Raw genomic sequence first — 17,053 nt, 5'->3', positions numbered from 1 at the left:
TCCTTCTTTTATTATTTCATTAATTTTTCTTGAGAATACATAGTGCAGTCTCTATTGTCTATTCCAAGACAATAATTTTTTTCCAAATTTATTTTTTGATCCTTAAAAATCATTTGCCTGCGGGCGCCAATACCCCCTTTCCATTTTTATTTTCAAAATATATCTCTTGTTTATTTTTGTGGACACAATTTTTTAATGTTATTAGTCACATGCCACTAAAAAACATAATTTCATCATGATTTAATTATCCTTCTTTTATTTTTGTTGAGAATATATAGTGCAGTCTTCATTGTGTATTCTAAGCTCAAATTTTTTCAAAATATCTTTTTTGATTCTTAAAAATCATTTGCCTGCGGGCGCCAATACCCCCTTTCCATTTTTATTTTAAAAATATATCTCTAGTTTATTTTTGTAGACACAATTTTTAAATGTTATTAGTCACATGCCACTAAATAAACATAATTTCATCATGATTTTATTATCCTTCTTTTATTATTTCATTAATTTTTCTTGAGAATACATAGTGCAGTCTCTATTGTCTATTCCAAGACAATAATTTTTTTCCAAATTTATTTTTTGATCCTTAAAAATCATTTGCCTGCGGGCGCCAATACCCCCTTTCCATTTTTATTTTCAAAATATATCTCTTGTTTATTTTTGTGGACACAATTTTTTAATGTTATTAGTCACATGCCACTAAAAAACATAATTTCATCATGATTTAATTATCCTTCTTTTATTTTTGTTGAGAATATATAGTGCAGTCTTCATTGTGTATTCTAAGTTCAAATTTTTTCAAAATATCTTTTTTGATTCTTAAAAATCATTTGCCTGCGGGCGCCAATACCCCCTTTCCATTTTTATTTTAAAAATATGGATCTAGTTTATTTTTGTGTGTCACAATTTTTAAACATTATCAGCCACATGCCCTCAATAAACATAAATTTATCATTATTTAATTATCCTTCTTTTATTTTGCTTGAGAAGACATATTGCAGACTTCAATTTGTATTCTAAGACAATAATTTTTTTCCAAATTAATTTTTTGATCCTTAACAATCATTTGCCGGCGGGCGCCAATACCCCCTTTCCATTTTTATTTTCAAAATATATCTCTAGTTTATTTTTGTGGACACAATTTTAAAACTTTATTAGCCTCATCCCACTAAAAAAACATAATTTCACCATGATATAATTACCCTTCTTATATTATTTCATTAATTTTTCTTGAGAATACATAGTGCAGTCTCCATTGTCTATTCCAAGACAATTATTTTTTCCAAATTTCTTTTTTGTTGCTTAAAAATCATTTGCCTGCGGGCGCCAATACCCCCTTTCCATTTTTATTTTCAAAATATGTTTCTAGTTTATATTTGTGGACACAATGTTCAAACTTTATCAGCCACATGCCACTAAATAAACATAAATTTATCATGATTTAATTATCCTTCATATATTATTTCATTAATTTTGCTTAAGAAGACATATTGCAGTCTTCAATTTGTATTCCAAGACAATAATTTTTTTCCAAATTTATTTTTTGATCCTTAACAATCATTCGCCGGCAGGCGCCAATACCCCCTTTCCATTTTTATTTTCAAAATATATCTCTAGTTTATTTTTGTGGACACAATTTTAAAACTTTATTAGCCTCATCCCACTAAAAAAACATAATTTCACCATGATATAATTACCCTTCTTATATTATTTCATTAATTTTTCTTGAGAATACATAGTGCAGTCTCCATTGTCTATTCCAAGACAATTATTTTTTCCAAATTTCTTTTTTGTTGCTTAAAAATCATTTGCCTGCGGGCGCCAATACCCCCTTTCCATTTTTATTTTAAAAATATGGCTCTAGTTTATTTTTGTGTGTCACAATTTTTAAACATTATCAGCCACATGCCACTAAATAAACATGATTTAATTATTTTTCATTAATTTTTCTTGAGAATACATAGTGCAGTCTCCACTTCCTATTCCAAGACAATAATTTTTTCCAAATTTCTTTTTTGTTCTTTAACAATCATTTGCCTGCGGGCGCCATTACCCCCTTTCCATTTTTATTTTCAAAATATATCTCTTGTTTATTTTTGTGGACACAATTTTTTAATGTTATTAGTCACATGCCACTAAAAAACATAATTTCATCATGATTTAATTATCCTTCTTTTATTTTTGTTGAGAATATATAGTGCAGTCTTCATTGTGTATTCTAAGTTCAAATTTTTTCAAAATATCTTTTTTGATTCTTAAAAATCATTTGCCTGCGGGCGCCAATACCCCCTTTCCATTTTTATTTTAAAAATATGGATCTAGTTTATTTTTGTGTGTCACAATTTTTAAACATTATCAGCCACATGCCCTCAATAAACATAAATTTATCATTATTTAATTATCCTTCTTTTATTTTGCTTGAGAAGACATATTGCAGACTTCAATTTGTATTCTAAGACAATAATTTTTTTCCAAATTAATTTTTTGATCCTTAACAATCATTTGCCGGCGGGCGCCAATACCCCCTTTCCATTTTTATTTTCAAAATATATCTCTAGTTTATTTTTGTGGACACAATTTTAAAACTTTATTAGCCTCATCCCACTAAAAAAACATAATTTCACCATGATATAATTACCCTTCTTATATTATTTCATTAATTTTTCTTGAGAATACATAGTGCAGTCTCCATTGTCTATTCCAAGACAATTATTTTTTCCAAATTTCTTTTTTGTTGCTTAAAAATCATTTGCCTGCGGGCGCCAATACCCCCTTTCCATTTTTATTTTCAAAATATGTTTCTAGTTTATATTTGTGGACACAATGTTCAAACTTTATCAGCCACATGCCACTAAATAAACATAAATTTATCATGATTTAATTATCCTTCATATATTATTTCATTAATTTTGCTTAAGAAGACATATTGCAGTCTTCAATTTGTATTCCAAGACAATAATTTTTTTCCAAATTTATTTTTTGATCCTTAACAATCATTTGCCTGCGGGCGCCAATACCCCCTTTCCATTTTTATTTTAAAAATATGGCTCTAGTTTATTTTTGTGTGTCACAATTTTTAAACATTATCAGCCACATGCCACTAAATAAACATGATTTAATCATGATTTAATTATTTTTCATTAATTTTTCTTGAGAATACATAGTGCAGTCTCCACTTCCTATTCCAAGACAATAATTTTTTCCAAATTTCTTTTTTGTTCTTTAACAATCATTTGCCTGCGGGCGCCATTACCCCCTTTCCATTTTTATTTTCAAAATATATCTCTAGTTTATTTTTGTGGACACAATTTTTAAATGTTATTAGTCACATGCCACTAAAAAACATAATTTCATCATGATTTAATTATCCTTCTTTTATTTTTGTTGAGAATATATAGTGCAGTCTTCATTGTGTATTCTAAGCTCAAATTTTTTCAAAATATCTTTTTTGATTCTTAAAAATCATTTGCCTGCGGGCGCCAATACCCCCTTTCCATTTTTATTTTAAAAATATGGATCTAGTTTATTTTTGTGTGTCACAATTTTTAAACATTATCAGCCACATGCCACTAAAAAACATAATTTCATCATGATTTAATTATCCTTCTTTTATTTTTGTTGAGAATATATAGTGCAGTCTTCATTGTGTATTCTAAGCTCAAATTTTTTCAAAATATCTTTTTTGATTCTTAAAAATCATTTGCCTGCGGGCGCCAATACCCCCTTTCCATTTTTATTTTAAAAATATTTCTCTAGTTTATTTTTGTAGACACAATTTTTAAATGTTATTAGTCACATGCCACTAAATAAACATAATTTCATCATGATTTTATTATCCTTCTTTTATTATTTCATTAATTTTTCTTGAGAATACATAGTGCAGTCTCTATTGTCTATTCCAAGACAATAATTTTTTTCCAAATTTATTTTTTGATCCTTAAAAATCATTTGCCTGCGGGCGCCAATACCCCCTTTCCATTTTTATTTTCAAAATATATCTCTTGTTTATTTTTGTGGACACAATTTTTTAATGTTATTAGTCACATGCCACTAAAAAACATAATTTCATCATGATTTTATTATCCTTCTTTTATTATTTCATTAATTTTTCTTGAGAATACATAGTGCAGTCTCTATTGTCTATTCCAAGACAATAATTTTTTTCCAAATTTATTTTTTGATCCTTAAAAATCATTTGCCTGCGGGCGCCAATACCCCCTTTCCATTTTTATTTTCAAAATATATCTCTTGTTTATTTTTGTGGACACAATTTTTTAATGTTATTAGTCACATGCCACTAAAAAACATAATTTCATCATGATTTAATTATCCTTCTTTTATTTTTGTTGAGAATATATAGTGCAGTCTTCATTGTGTATTCTAAGTTCAAATTTTTTCAAAATATCTTTTTTGATTCTTAAAAATCATTTGCCTGCGGGCGCCAATACCCCCTTTCCATTTTTATTTTAAAAATATGGATCTAGTTTATTTTTGTGTGTCACAATTTTTAAACATTATCAGCCACATGCCCTCAATAAACATAAATTTATCATTATTTAATTATCCTTCTTTTATTTTGCTTGAGAAGACATATTGCAGACTTCAATTTGTATTCTAAGACAATAATTTTTTTCCAAATTAATTTTTTGATCCTTAACAATCATTTGCCGGCGGGCGCCAATACCCCCTTTCCATTTTTATTTTCAAAATATATCTCTAGTTTATTTTTGTGGACACAATTTTAAAACTTTATTAGCCTCATCCCACTAAAAAAACATAATTTCACCATGATATAATTACCCTTCTTATATTATTTCATTAATTTTTCTTGAGAATACATAGTGCAGTCTCCATTGTCTATTCCAAGACAATTATTTTTTCCAAATTTCTTTTTTGTTGCTTAAAAATCATTTGCCTGCGGGCGCCAATACCCCCTTTCCATTTTTATTTTCAAAATATGTTTCTAGTTTATATTTGTGGACACAATGTTCAAACTTTATCAGCCACATGCCACTAAATAAACATAAATTTATCATGATTTAATTATCCTTCATATATTATTTCATTAATTTTGCTTAAGAAGACATATTGCAGTCTTCAATTTGTATTCCAAGACAATAATTTTTTTCCAAATTTATTTTTTGATCCTTAACAATCATTCGCCGGCAGGCGCCAATACCCCCTTTCCATTTTTATTTTCAAAATATATCTCTAGTTTATTTTTGTGGACACAATTTTAAAACTTTATTAGCCTCATCCCACTAAAAAAACATAATTTCACCATGATATAATTACCCTTCTTATATTATTTCATTAATTTTTCTTGAGAATACATAGTGCAGTCTCCATTGTCTATTCCAAGACAATTATTTTTTCCAAATTTCTTTTTTGTTGCTTAACAATCATTTGCCTGCGGGCGCCATTACCCCCTTTCCATTTTTATTTTCAAAATATATCTCTAGTTTATTTTTGTGGACACAATTTTTAAATGTTATTAGTCACATGCCACTAAAAAACATAATTTCATCATGATTTAATTATCCTTCTTTTATTTTTGTTGAGAATATATAGTGCAGTCTTCATTGTGTATTCTAAGCTCAAATTTTTTCAAAATATCTTTTTTGATTCTTAAAAATCATTTGCCTGCGGGCGCCAATACCCCCTTTCCATTTTTATTTTAAAAATATGGATCTAGTTTATTTTTGTGTGTCACAATTTTTAAACATTATCAGCCACATGCCACTAAAAAACATAATTTCATCATGATTTAATTATCCTTCTTTTATTTTTGTTGAGAATATATAGTGCAGTCTTCATTGTGTATTCTAAGCTCAAATTTTTTCAAAATATCTTTTTTGATTCTTAAAAATCATTTGCCTGCGGGCGCCAATACCCCCTTTCCATTTTTATTTTAAAAATATTTCTCTAGTTTATTTTTGTAGACACAATTTTTAAATGTTATTAGTCACATGCCACTAAATAAACATAATTTCATCATGATTTTATTATCCTTCTTTTATTATTTCATTAATTTTTCTTGAGAATACATAGTGCAGTCTCTATTGTCTATTCCAAGACAATAATTTTTTTCCAAATTTATTTTTTGATCCTTAAAAATCATTTGCCTGCGGGCGCCAATACCCCCTTTCCATTTTTATTTTCAAAATATATCTCTTGTTTATTTTTGTGGACACAATTTTTTAATGTTATTAGTCACATGCCACTAAAAAACATAATTTCATCATGATTTTATTATCCTTCTTTTATTATTTCATTAATTTTTCTTGAGAATACATAGTGCAGTCTCTATTGTCTATTCCAAGACAATAATTTTTTTCCAAATTTATTTTTTGATCCTTAAAAATCATTTGCCTGCGGGCGCCAATACCCCCTTTCCATTTTTATTTTCAAAATATATCTCTTGTTTATTTTTGTGGACACAATTTTTTAATGTTATTAGTCACATGCCACTAAAAAACATAATTTCATCATGATTTAATTATCCTTCTTTTATTTTTGTTGAGAATATATAGTGCAGTCTTCATTGTGTATTCTAAGTTCAAATTTTTTCAAAATATCTTTTTTGATTCTTAAAAATCATTTGCCTGCGGGCGCCAATACCCCCTTTCCATTTTTATTTTAAAAATATGGATCTAGTTTATTTTTGTGTGTCACAATTTTTAAACATTATCAGCCACATGCCCTCAATAAACATAAATTTATCATTATTTAATTATCCTTCTTTTATTTTGCTTGAGAAGACATATTGCAGACTTCAATTTGTATTCTAAGACAATAATTTTTTTCCAAATTAATTTTTTGATCCTTAACAATCATTTGCCGGCGGGCGCCAATACCCCCTTTCCATTTTTATTTTCAAAATATATCTCTAGTTTATTTTTGTGGACACAATTTTAAAACTTTATTAGCCTCATCCCACTAAAAAAACATAATTTCACCATGATATAATTACCCTTCTTATATTATTTCATTAATTTTTCTTGAGAATACATAGTGCAGTCTCCATTGTCTATTCCAAGACAATTATTTTTTCCAAATTTCTTTTTTGTTGCTTAAAAATCATTTGCCTGCGGGCGCCAATACCCCCTTTCCATTTTTATTTTCAAAATATGTTTCTAGTTTATATTTGTGGACACAATGTTCAAACTTTATCAGCCACATGCCACTAAATAAACATAAATTTATCATGATTTAATTATCCTTCATATATTATTTCATTAATTTTGCTTAAGAAGACATATTGCAGTCTTCAATTTGTATTCCAAGACAATAATTTTTTTCCAAATTTATTTTTTGATCCTTAACAATCATTCGCCGGCAGGCGCCAATACCCCCTTTCCATTTTTATTTTCAAAATATATCTCTAGTTTATTTTTGTGGACACAATTTTAAAACTTTATTAGCCTCATCCCACTAAAAAAACATAATTTCACCATGATATAATTACCCTTCTTATATTATTTCATTAATTTTTCTTGAGAATACATAGTGCAGTCTCCATTGTCTATTCCAAGACAATTATTTTTTCCAAATTTCTTTTTTGTTGCTTAAAAATCATTTGCCTGCGGGCGCCAATACCCCCTTTCCATTTTTATTTTAAAAATATGGCTCTAGTTTATTTTTGTGTGTCACAATTTTTAAACATTATCAGCCACATGCCACTAAATAAACATGATTTAATCATGATTTAATTATTTTTCATTAATTTTTCTTGAGAATACATAGTGCAGTCTCCACTTCCTATTCCAAGACAATAATTTTTTCCAAATTTCTTTTTTGTTCTTTAACAATCATTTGCCTGCGGGCGCCATTACCCCCTTTCCATTTTTATTTTCAAAATATATCTCTAGTTTATTTTTGTGGACACAATTTTTAAATGTTATTAGTCACATGCCACTAAAAAACATAATTTCATCATGATTTAATTATCCTTCTTTTATTTTTGTTGAGAATATATAGTGCAGTCTTCATTGTGTATTCTAAGCTCAAATTTTTTCAAAATATCTTTTTTGATTCTTAAAAATCATTTGCCTGCGGGCGCCAATACCCCCTTTCCATTTTTATTTTAAAAATATGGATCTAGTTTATTTTTGTGTGTCACAATTTTTAAACATTATCAGCCACATGCCCTCAATAAACATAAATTTATCATTATTTAATTATCCTTCTTTTATTTTGCTTGAGAAGACATATTGCAGACTTCAATTTGTATTCTAAGACAATAATTTTTTTCCAAATTAATTTTTTGATCCTTAACAATCATTTGCCTGCGGGCGCCATTACCCCCTTTCCATTTTTATTTTCAAAATATATCTCTAGTTTATTTTTGTGGACACAATTTTTAAATGTTATTAGTCACATGCCACTAAAAAACATAATTTCATCATGATTTAATTATCCTTCTTTTATTTTTGTTGAGAATATATAGTGCAGTCTTCATTGTGTATTCTAAGCTCAAATTTTTTCAAAATATCTTTTTTGATTCTTAAAAATCATTTGCCTGCGGGCGCCAATACCCCCTTTCCATTTTTATTTTAAAAATATGGATCTAGTTTATTTTTGTGGACACAATTTTTAAACGTTATTAGTCACATGCCACTAAAAAATATAATTTCATCATGATTTAATTATCCTTCTTTTATTTTTCTTGAGAATATATAGTGCAGTCTTCTTTGTGTATTCTAAGTTCAAATTTATTCCCAATTTCTGTTTTGATTCTAAAAAATCATTTGCCTGCGGGCACCAATACCCCCTTTCCATTTTTATTTTCAAAATATATCTCTAGTTTATTTTTGTGGACACAATTTTTTAATGTTATTAGTCACATGCCACTAAAAAACATAATTTCATCATGATTTAATTATCCTTCTTTTATTTTTGTTGAGAATATATAGTGCAGTCTTCATTGTGTATTCTAAGTTCAAATTTTTTCAAAATATCTTTTTTGATTCTTAAAAATCATTTGCCTGCAGCCGCCAATACCCCCTTTCCATTTTTATTTTAAAAATATGGATCTAGTTTATTTTTGTGGACACAATTTTTAAACGTTATTAGTCACATGCCACTAAAAAATATAATTTCATCATGATTTAATTATCCTTCTTTTATTTTTGTTGAGAATATATAGTGCAGTCTCCATTGTCTATTCCAAGACAATTATTTTTTCCAAATTTCTTTTTTGTTGCTTAAAAATCATTTGCCTGCGGGCGCCAATACCCCCTTTCCATTTTTATTTTAAAAATATGGATCTAGTTTATTTTTGTGGACACAATTTTTAAACTTTATCAGCCACATTCCACTAAATAAACATAAATTTATCATGATTTAATTATCCTTCATATATTATTTCATTAATTTTTCTTGAGAATACATAGTGCAGTCTCTATTGTCTATTCCAAGACAATAATTTTTTTCCAAATTTATTTTTTGATCCTTAAAAATCATTTGCCTGCGGGCGCCAATCCCCCCTTTCCATATTTATTTTCAAAATATAGCTCTATTATACTTTTATAAACACAACTTTTAAACTTTATTAACCACTTGCCCAAAAACACATAATTTAATTATTTTTCATTCATTTTTCTTGAGAATACATAGTGCAGTCTCCATTGTCTATTCCAAGACAATAAGTTTTTCCAAATTTCTTTTTTGTTCCTTAACAATCATTTGCCTGCGGGCGCCAATACCCCCTTTCCATTTTTATTTCCAAAATATATCTCTATTTTATTTTTGTGGACACAATTTTTAAACTTTATTAGCCTCATCCCACTAAAAAAACATAATTTCACCATGATTTAATTACCCTTCTTATATTATTTCATTAATTTTTCTTGAGAATACATAGTGCAGTCTCCATTGTCTATTCCAAGGCAATAATTTTTTCCAAATTTCTTTTTTGATTCTTAAAAATCATTTGCCTGCGGGCGCCAATACCCCCTTTCTATTTTTATTTTAAAAATATGACTCTAGTTTATTTTTGTGGACACAATGTTCAAACTTTATCAGCCACATGCCACTAAATAAACATAAATTTATCATGATTTAATTATCCTTCTTTTATTTTTGTTGAGAATATATAGTGCAGTCTTCATTGTGTATTCTAAATTCAAATTTTTTCAAAATATCTTTTTTGATTCCTAAAAATCATTTGCCTGTGTGCGCCAATACCCCCTTTCCATTTTTATTTTAAAAATATGGCTCTAGTTTATTTTTGTGTGTCACAATTTTTAAACATTATAAGCCACATGCAACTAAATAAACATAAATTTATCATGATTTAGTTATCCTTCTTTTATTTTGCTTGAGAAGACATATTGCAGACTTCAATTTGTATTCTAAGACAATAATTTTTTTCCAAATTTATTTTGATCCTTAACAATCATTTGCCTGCGAGCGCCAATACCCCATTTCCATTTTTATTTCCAAAATATATCTCTAGTTTATTTTTGTGGACACAATTTTTAAACTTTATTAGCCTCATTCCACTAAAAAAACATAATTTCACCATGATTTAATTGCCCTTCTTATATTATTTCATTAATTTAGTGCAGTCTCCATTGTCTATTCCAAGACAATAATTTTTTTCCAAATTTATTTTGATCCTTAACAATCATTTGCCTGCGGGCACCAATAGCCCCTTTCCATTTTTATTTTCAAAATATAGCTCTAGTTTATTTTAGTGGACACAATTTTCAAACTTTTTCACTGCTTGCAATTAAAAAATATAATTTTATTATGAGTTAGTGGTCCTTAATTTATTTTTCTTGAGAATACATAGTGCAGTTTTCAATGTGTATTCAAAGACTATAATGTTTTCCAAATTTCTTTTTTGATCTTTAAAAATCATATGCCTGCGGGCGCCAATACCCCCTTTCAATTTTTATTTTGTTACACAATTTTTAAACTTTTATAGCCACTTGCCACTAAATAACAAACCTCGTGGTGCGACGTCCCGGCTGGCCGTGGAGCCGGCGAACGCGAGATCAGTCGTTGGTTGGGAAGTACATAAATAAAACTCTAGACCACATGTTCGCATGGAAATTTGGTTGGAACAATTACTACCTAACCTGCCTAACCTAACTTTTTTTTATATTATAATAGTATAATGGCTAAATCTTACATTATTTTGGACGTAGACGGATTGTACTACGTACGTGAGGTCTTCTAGTGGATCCTCCCGTGCGATGAATGCTGGTATGGATCGATATCGATGGAAATCCACACCGTGGATAAGTTGCGTTGCGTAAAACCCAGAATGTCTTCTTTAGGCGGTGGCCTGACCGCGTCGATCCGCGAACGTAGTACGCAGCGGCACCGAAGTCTAGTTTTAATGAAAACAATAAATATTAAATACAAAGATGGCTATGAAAATTTGTCCATAAAAATATTTATATTAAAATTATTTAATTATAAATTAGGAAATATGAATAAATCATAATTAAATAAAATTTGTATAGTTTTTAGAGGTATTGCAAAGCATACCTGCAAACCAAGGCCCACCCACCTACATTAGGTTGAGCGACTGACCCTCAATTTTTTTCACCCATCTATCTATAATTTGAATAACTAAGAGTTATAAGTACATTTAAAGATTGCCAGCAGGACCGTGTTAAGGGGGATAGTAGAGTATATAAACCGGTAGCATAGTGGGTCGAAGCCCCACCCCCCGGAAATTACTCAATTGTTAGCGTTTAGTTTTATGGTTTATCCTAATTCATAATGTTAGCTATGATGATAAATAAAATAATTTATAATTTCATAAATTTTATTTAGCCGGTGTGTTTCGTAGGCTTATTACACCCACCCACCCTTAATAGGTATTGCAACTGCAATACCTGGACATAGGGATCGGCGCCGCTGCTAATGGGAATTATTTGTATAATGGCAGCACCAGTTTAAAGTTAGATGTAGCAAGCCTGCGCATTATAGAAACACATTCTGTATTTCTGTACTACTACTAATACTATGGCTGCTAATATTATTATTTATTCTGAAGATCTCCTATACTTTATCCACGAGAGAACTCAGAACGCAACTCGTACAGTCAAAAAATGGTTCAGTTTCGGGCATAGTTATCTGAACAGAGTTTTTATAGTATTATACTAAGCAACGTGCTTTAAAACACAGCATAAATAGGTGTATAAATACATAAATTAAAAAATATATGTTTGGAAAAGTAATAAACCAAACCTAAGTACAAAAGGGAATATATTATACTATATGTACTATCATTTATACTATATTTTAAACAATTATACAGTAACACAAAAACCTAATACTTAAACAATACTCAACAAATACTTAAAAGACGCAGCAATTAAATCAAAGTCTTGTTGAATTTATTTACATCAAACATAATAGTATTTGATTATAAGATTTATATGCCAAATTTCTATTAATATTATGAAATATAATAATAAAGTAGTACCTAATATAATGTGCAGTCTTGTAAAGTACTTGAGTAAAAGTATTTGAGAAAAAGTATTCAAATACTTTTTTAATACCCAAATACGTATTCTAAATACATTTGAGAAAAGTACTTGTGCACAGTATTTGAATACATTTTTGAAAGTATTTGTATTTAAAATCAAATACAATTTTTAAATACTTTTTTCGTTTTACTTTATGTACAGGGACGCCAAATTTAAATTAAATAATACAAATTCTACATTTTTATATATAGATGTTCATCGCCGTTATATATATCGGTGCATATATTGTAAGTCGTAATATTTATAGAGACATAAGCTAATCATTTAATTGAATGTATACGGTCGGTCGACTTCCAAATAAAATTGGTAAAACACATTAAAAAAAATAAGTATTTGAGAGAATTCATTTCATCAAAGAACATCATTTGGAAAATGATTAGAGTTCAAAAGCAAATAATGTTTTAAAAGATTCGATTTGATTAATTAACTCTGTCGAATTATAATCATCTAATTTGGCAGCTACCTACTTTCTTCGCACCAATACTAATTTTATCTTTAGAAACTGGTCTAAGGTTTAATACACAACTGAATAAATCTTTTATTTCATTCAGGCCTCCAAATCGTACTTGAAATTGTATGACAACAATATACGGGACTAAAACTTTAGTTCTAGGCCCTGATCCAGGCAACATCCAAAAAATATTCACTTTCTTAAAATTAACTAAATTATATAACCTAATATAATAACACCCCCACGATTGTAGAACTCTCCCACTGCCTTTTCTATACATGAAATGTAACACTTTTTATCTAAACATAGGTATATTTATATTACCTACTCCATTATGTATAACAAAAGCCAATAATCTATGTTGTTGTGGCTTATTATTAAAAAAAAAAAAAAAAACTTGAGTATCAAAATAGTGTTGTTATATTCGAAAGACGTTGGTCCTGACAAAACTCATCGTGAAATTGTTTACTTTGATTAATTCTTCTTTTATTCAAAAATTCTGGTATTTATGAAACAAATTTTTCTGCAAAGTTATAATGCTTTTAATTTTTTGGATATTTAGAATATAGAGGAGTAGAGGACACAGAAACATGAATTTATGAATTTAAATAAATATATTAATCTATCGAAGAAATTAAATGCTAATTTTAATAATTAATCCAAAAATGTATTTCTTAGTGGACAGTGATAATGTTTTTTAACTCATTATAAGAGATCTCATAACATCAATGGGTGATAAATTGAATCAGAAAATGGTAATAATTTGGTTCTAACTAGTAACATAAACCTAACTGTATTTGTATATATATATATATTTATAACCTTCTGTATTTGTTTTCCAAAATTATGTCTTAAACCTATGCTAATGCTTTCATAGAAAAATACCACAAGATCAATCAAAACATTTCAATTATATCTACTAAGTTATGAACGATATACATAATTTGTTCCAAACTTATAGTGTGTATTAACATGTTTGGCTCTAATTAACAGCATTATCAAGCATGCTATAATTTTTTATAAGTACTATTCTATAATCAAAACGTTTTATGTCCAATTTACTAAATGTAGTATGTTGAATATTTAGTTATTAAATTATTAAATTATATTAATGTATATTTAATTTTTTTTAACACCTATCAGTCTTATTATGGACAAATCAAAACTAATAATGTTGTTAATGCAGCCAACCAAATTACCAAGAACTACTATACAATATACTTATATTTCAAAACACCCAATAGTACTATTGTTGATCAATTATAATTTAATTGTTCACAACTTTTTATTGATGTATAATTACAAAGTTTTTTGTTTTTTACTTTAATACTAATTTATATTATACCTATTTGAGTTAAATATTACAATTTCTCAACAGTAAGTATGGGTCTAAAATATATCTAAAGGCTAAAATACTTTGATTATTAATGTTCAGTACCTTCAAAATAATTGCATAGAACTATTTTGTCATTTAAACATCAAAAATATAATGAAGTAGGTAATAGAATAATTTTATATGTAATTGAAAATTTAATATCAAATTCTCAAAATTACAAATACAGTAGTTTAAAAAAATTAATGCACAGTATTAAATACATAATATTATATAATACCAACAAATAAGTTTCACTCAAATTCTTTACAGCTTATGACTTATTAATACTATTGTAATATGTAATATAACAGGGGTGACCACAAGGCACACAAGCCACATGCTGCTCTCGAGTCAGCCTCGTGTGGCTCTTGACACCAAGTTTAGAGTAATATTAACAAATATAATGTAAACAGCAGTTTTCAAAAGTAAAATATAATTTTTTGATGTGTTATCTGTACAATAATATACAGTGTAGTGTAAAAGATAAATGTCTTCTTCAATTGTTACAAAATAAAAAATATGCTTTTATTTTGTTAACCATTTTATAAACATCTGAACGTATGGCTCGCTTTGAATTAGCTTCAAAAATGTGTGGGTCCCAAAATTAAGATTAGTGTCCACCCCTGTGATATAATAATGAAAAATTAACTGAATAGGCACAAAAATAATCTAAATTTAAACCTACATGGTTACACACCGTTTATAGTTTTAAATAAAAGATACATATAGGTATCTAAAGTTACATTTAAATAGGTAATAATAATTGTTTGATTTTTTTTTTTTTTTTGAAATATCAATATTAACTATTTGGGTTATATAAGGTTTTATAAGTATATTATTATGTTTTTATATATTTATTTTTGTTTTTAAGTTTCTAGGGTCATTAAAACCCTAGCACTAGCTTCTAGTAATAACAAATATGTAATATTTTATAAACAATGATTTTATATACATTAATGTTAGTACTTACTTCTAGTTTCTAACTACCAACCTACCTATAGCCTATAGGTAACTCATTTAAAACATTGTCCTCATAAACTCTCTAATTTGTTTATGTGTTATTTTATTGAAGAAATAAAATAAATGTAATATTTAGTATCTTATTACCTAGTAATAACATGGTAAACCTATATATCTCAAATTAAAAAACGTTTTAGAAAAAAATAGTGGTTTGTCTAAATTAGAACATATTTCAATTATCTTGGATGGTGAAGAAAATACAAATATTGGAACTTACATGTAGTGATATTGTATATTTCAAATACGCACCAATTGTATCAGTGGATGTCGAACGTTCATTTTCGACGTACAAGACTTTGTTGAGAGACAACCGCCGTAAATTCAAATTCGATAATCTGGCCAAGCATTTCATAATTTAATAAATATATTTTACATCTCGCATTCAGATACATAATTTGAGTATAATTTAGAAGTACTAATGACTTACAACTAATCTTTGAACACCTAACTTAACACTATGTCACTATAACTTATGTTTTAAAGAAAAGTGAAAAATGTGTAGAGTTTAAGACATTAAAAAGATTTTCAAATAATTTCAAAATAATTATAGCAAATTAAGTTGTGTGCAATAGATAGATTCATCACATGTATTCAATCCATTTTATTCTACTAGTAGATGATGAAGGTTATATTTAATGATTAAACAATAAAATATTGTAGTAAATTAGTAAATTTAATAAATTAAAAAATCATGATTCTTACATTCTCATACATATATACATACTAATATTACAACAATTCTGTTTTCATTATGTTTAATACAAAATTTTTCAAATACCTACAATATCAACTCAAAAAAACATTTTTTAAATTATTCATTTCACAGTTATAAAACTACAAGAGAATAAAATAATATGATGTACTTAACTATAGATTTATTATACATTTATATTGAACTTTTTACATTTATATATACATATAAGAATCTTTTAATTTCGCAATGACGGAATATAAATTGGGGTGAGTACAATTGAAACTTGAATTAAAATGCACATATTATCGGGCCGAGATTACAACCGACCTTTTTTATTAGGTACCTGAAATTTCCGGGCCGAGTTTACAATCTACATATTTTATTACCTAAAATTTTCGGGCCGAATTTCATCAAAAAAGGTAATCGCGGGCCCAGTTTACATCTGCCCATGAAAATATATTTAATCAGGTACCATAGTCGTGCGCAGTGGGTCTGTTGGGTATGCAGCAGCATACCCTGAAGCTCTTTGAGGGTCGAAAATCGACACAAGAAAAAAACCTTTTATGCACAAGAAAAATAATTAGTACGTATATTAAAATATTTATAATGATAAAAACGTAATAAAAAAAATGATAGAAATGATATCAGACTAACGGCAGTGACAACGTTTGATTCACGTATTAAAATCATAATAAGGCGATTATTATGCTAACTTCCGTCTGACGTCTGACCTAACCTAACCTACCTATGGCCGGGTGCTATTAGTAAATTGAAATATCTAGTTATTAATAATTATTTTATTAACTATCAAGTATTTGTGTAATACATACTTTTTATATTTTGTCATAGTATATGTTACAATATTTTTTCAATTAAACAGTAAGACTTTTCAATATTTGTGTATTGTGTATGTATATAAATCATTAGAATTTTACATTATTAAAATAACTTTTAGGGCACGCCAGAGGCAGTCTTTTGCATACCCTTAAAAAGAGGCCTGAGGA

At 27.8% G+C, this 17,053-nt stretch overlaps 1 long non-coding RNA gene across 3 annotated transcripts in view; it reads left to right on the top strand.

Moving 5' to 3' along the window:
• Positions 1–17,053, top strand: part of LOC149054893 (uncharacterized) — a 113,778-nt gene that overhangs the window by 43,363 nt on the left and 53,362 nt on the right. Inside the window, exons 5-6 of one of the 3 annotated variants that reach the window (XR_016191974.1) lie at positions 10,931–11,062; positions 11,154–12,306. The exons of 1 other annotated variant lie outside the window; for it this stretch is intronic. This is a non-coding gene — a long non-coding RNA (uncharacterized LOC149054893). Of the gene's footprint in view, positions 1–10,930; positions 11,063–11,153; positions 12,307–16,153; positions 16,633–17,053 lie in introns of those variants that run through there. One more of the 3 variants, XR_016191973.1, reaches the window with a different exon arrangement.

The sequence above is a fragment of the Diuraphis noxia genome, unplaced genomic scaffold, assembly GCF_037042655.1.
Source record: "Diuraphis noxia isolate RWA-SAM2 unplaced genomic scaffold, SU_Dnox_SAM2 contig0005, whole genome shotgun sequence".
NCBI lineage: Eukaryota > Metazoa > Arthropoda > Insecta > Hemiptera > Aphididae > Diuraphis > Diuraphis noxia.
This window is presented reverse-complemented; position numbering and strand designations above follow the sequence as displayed.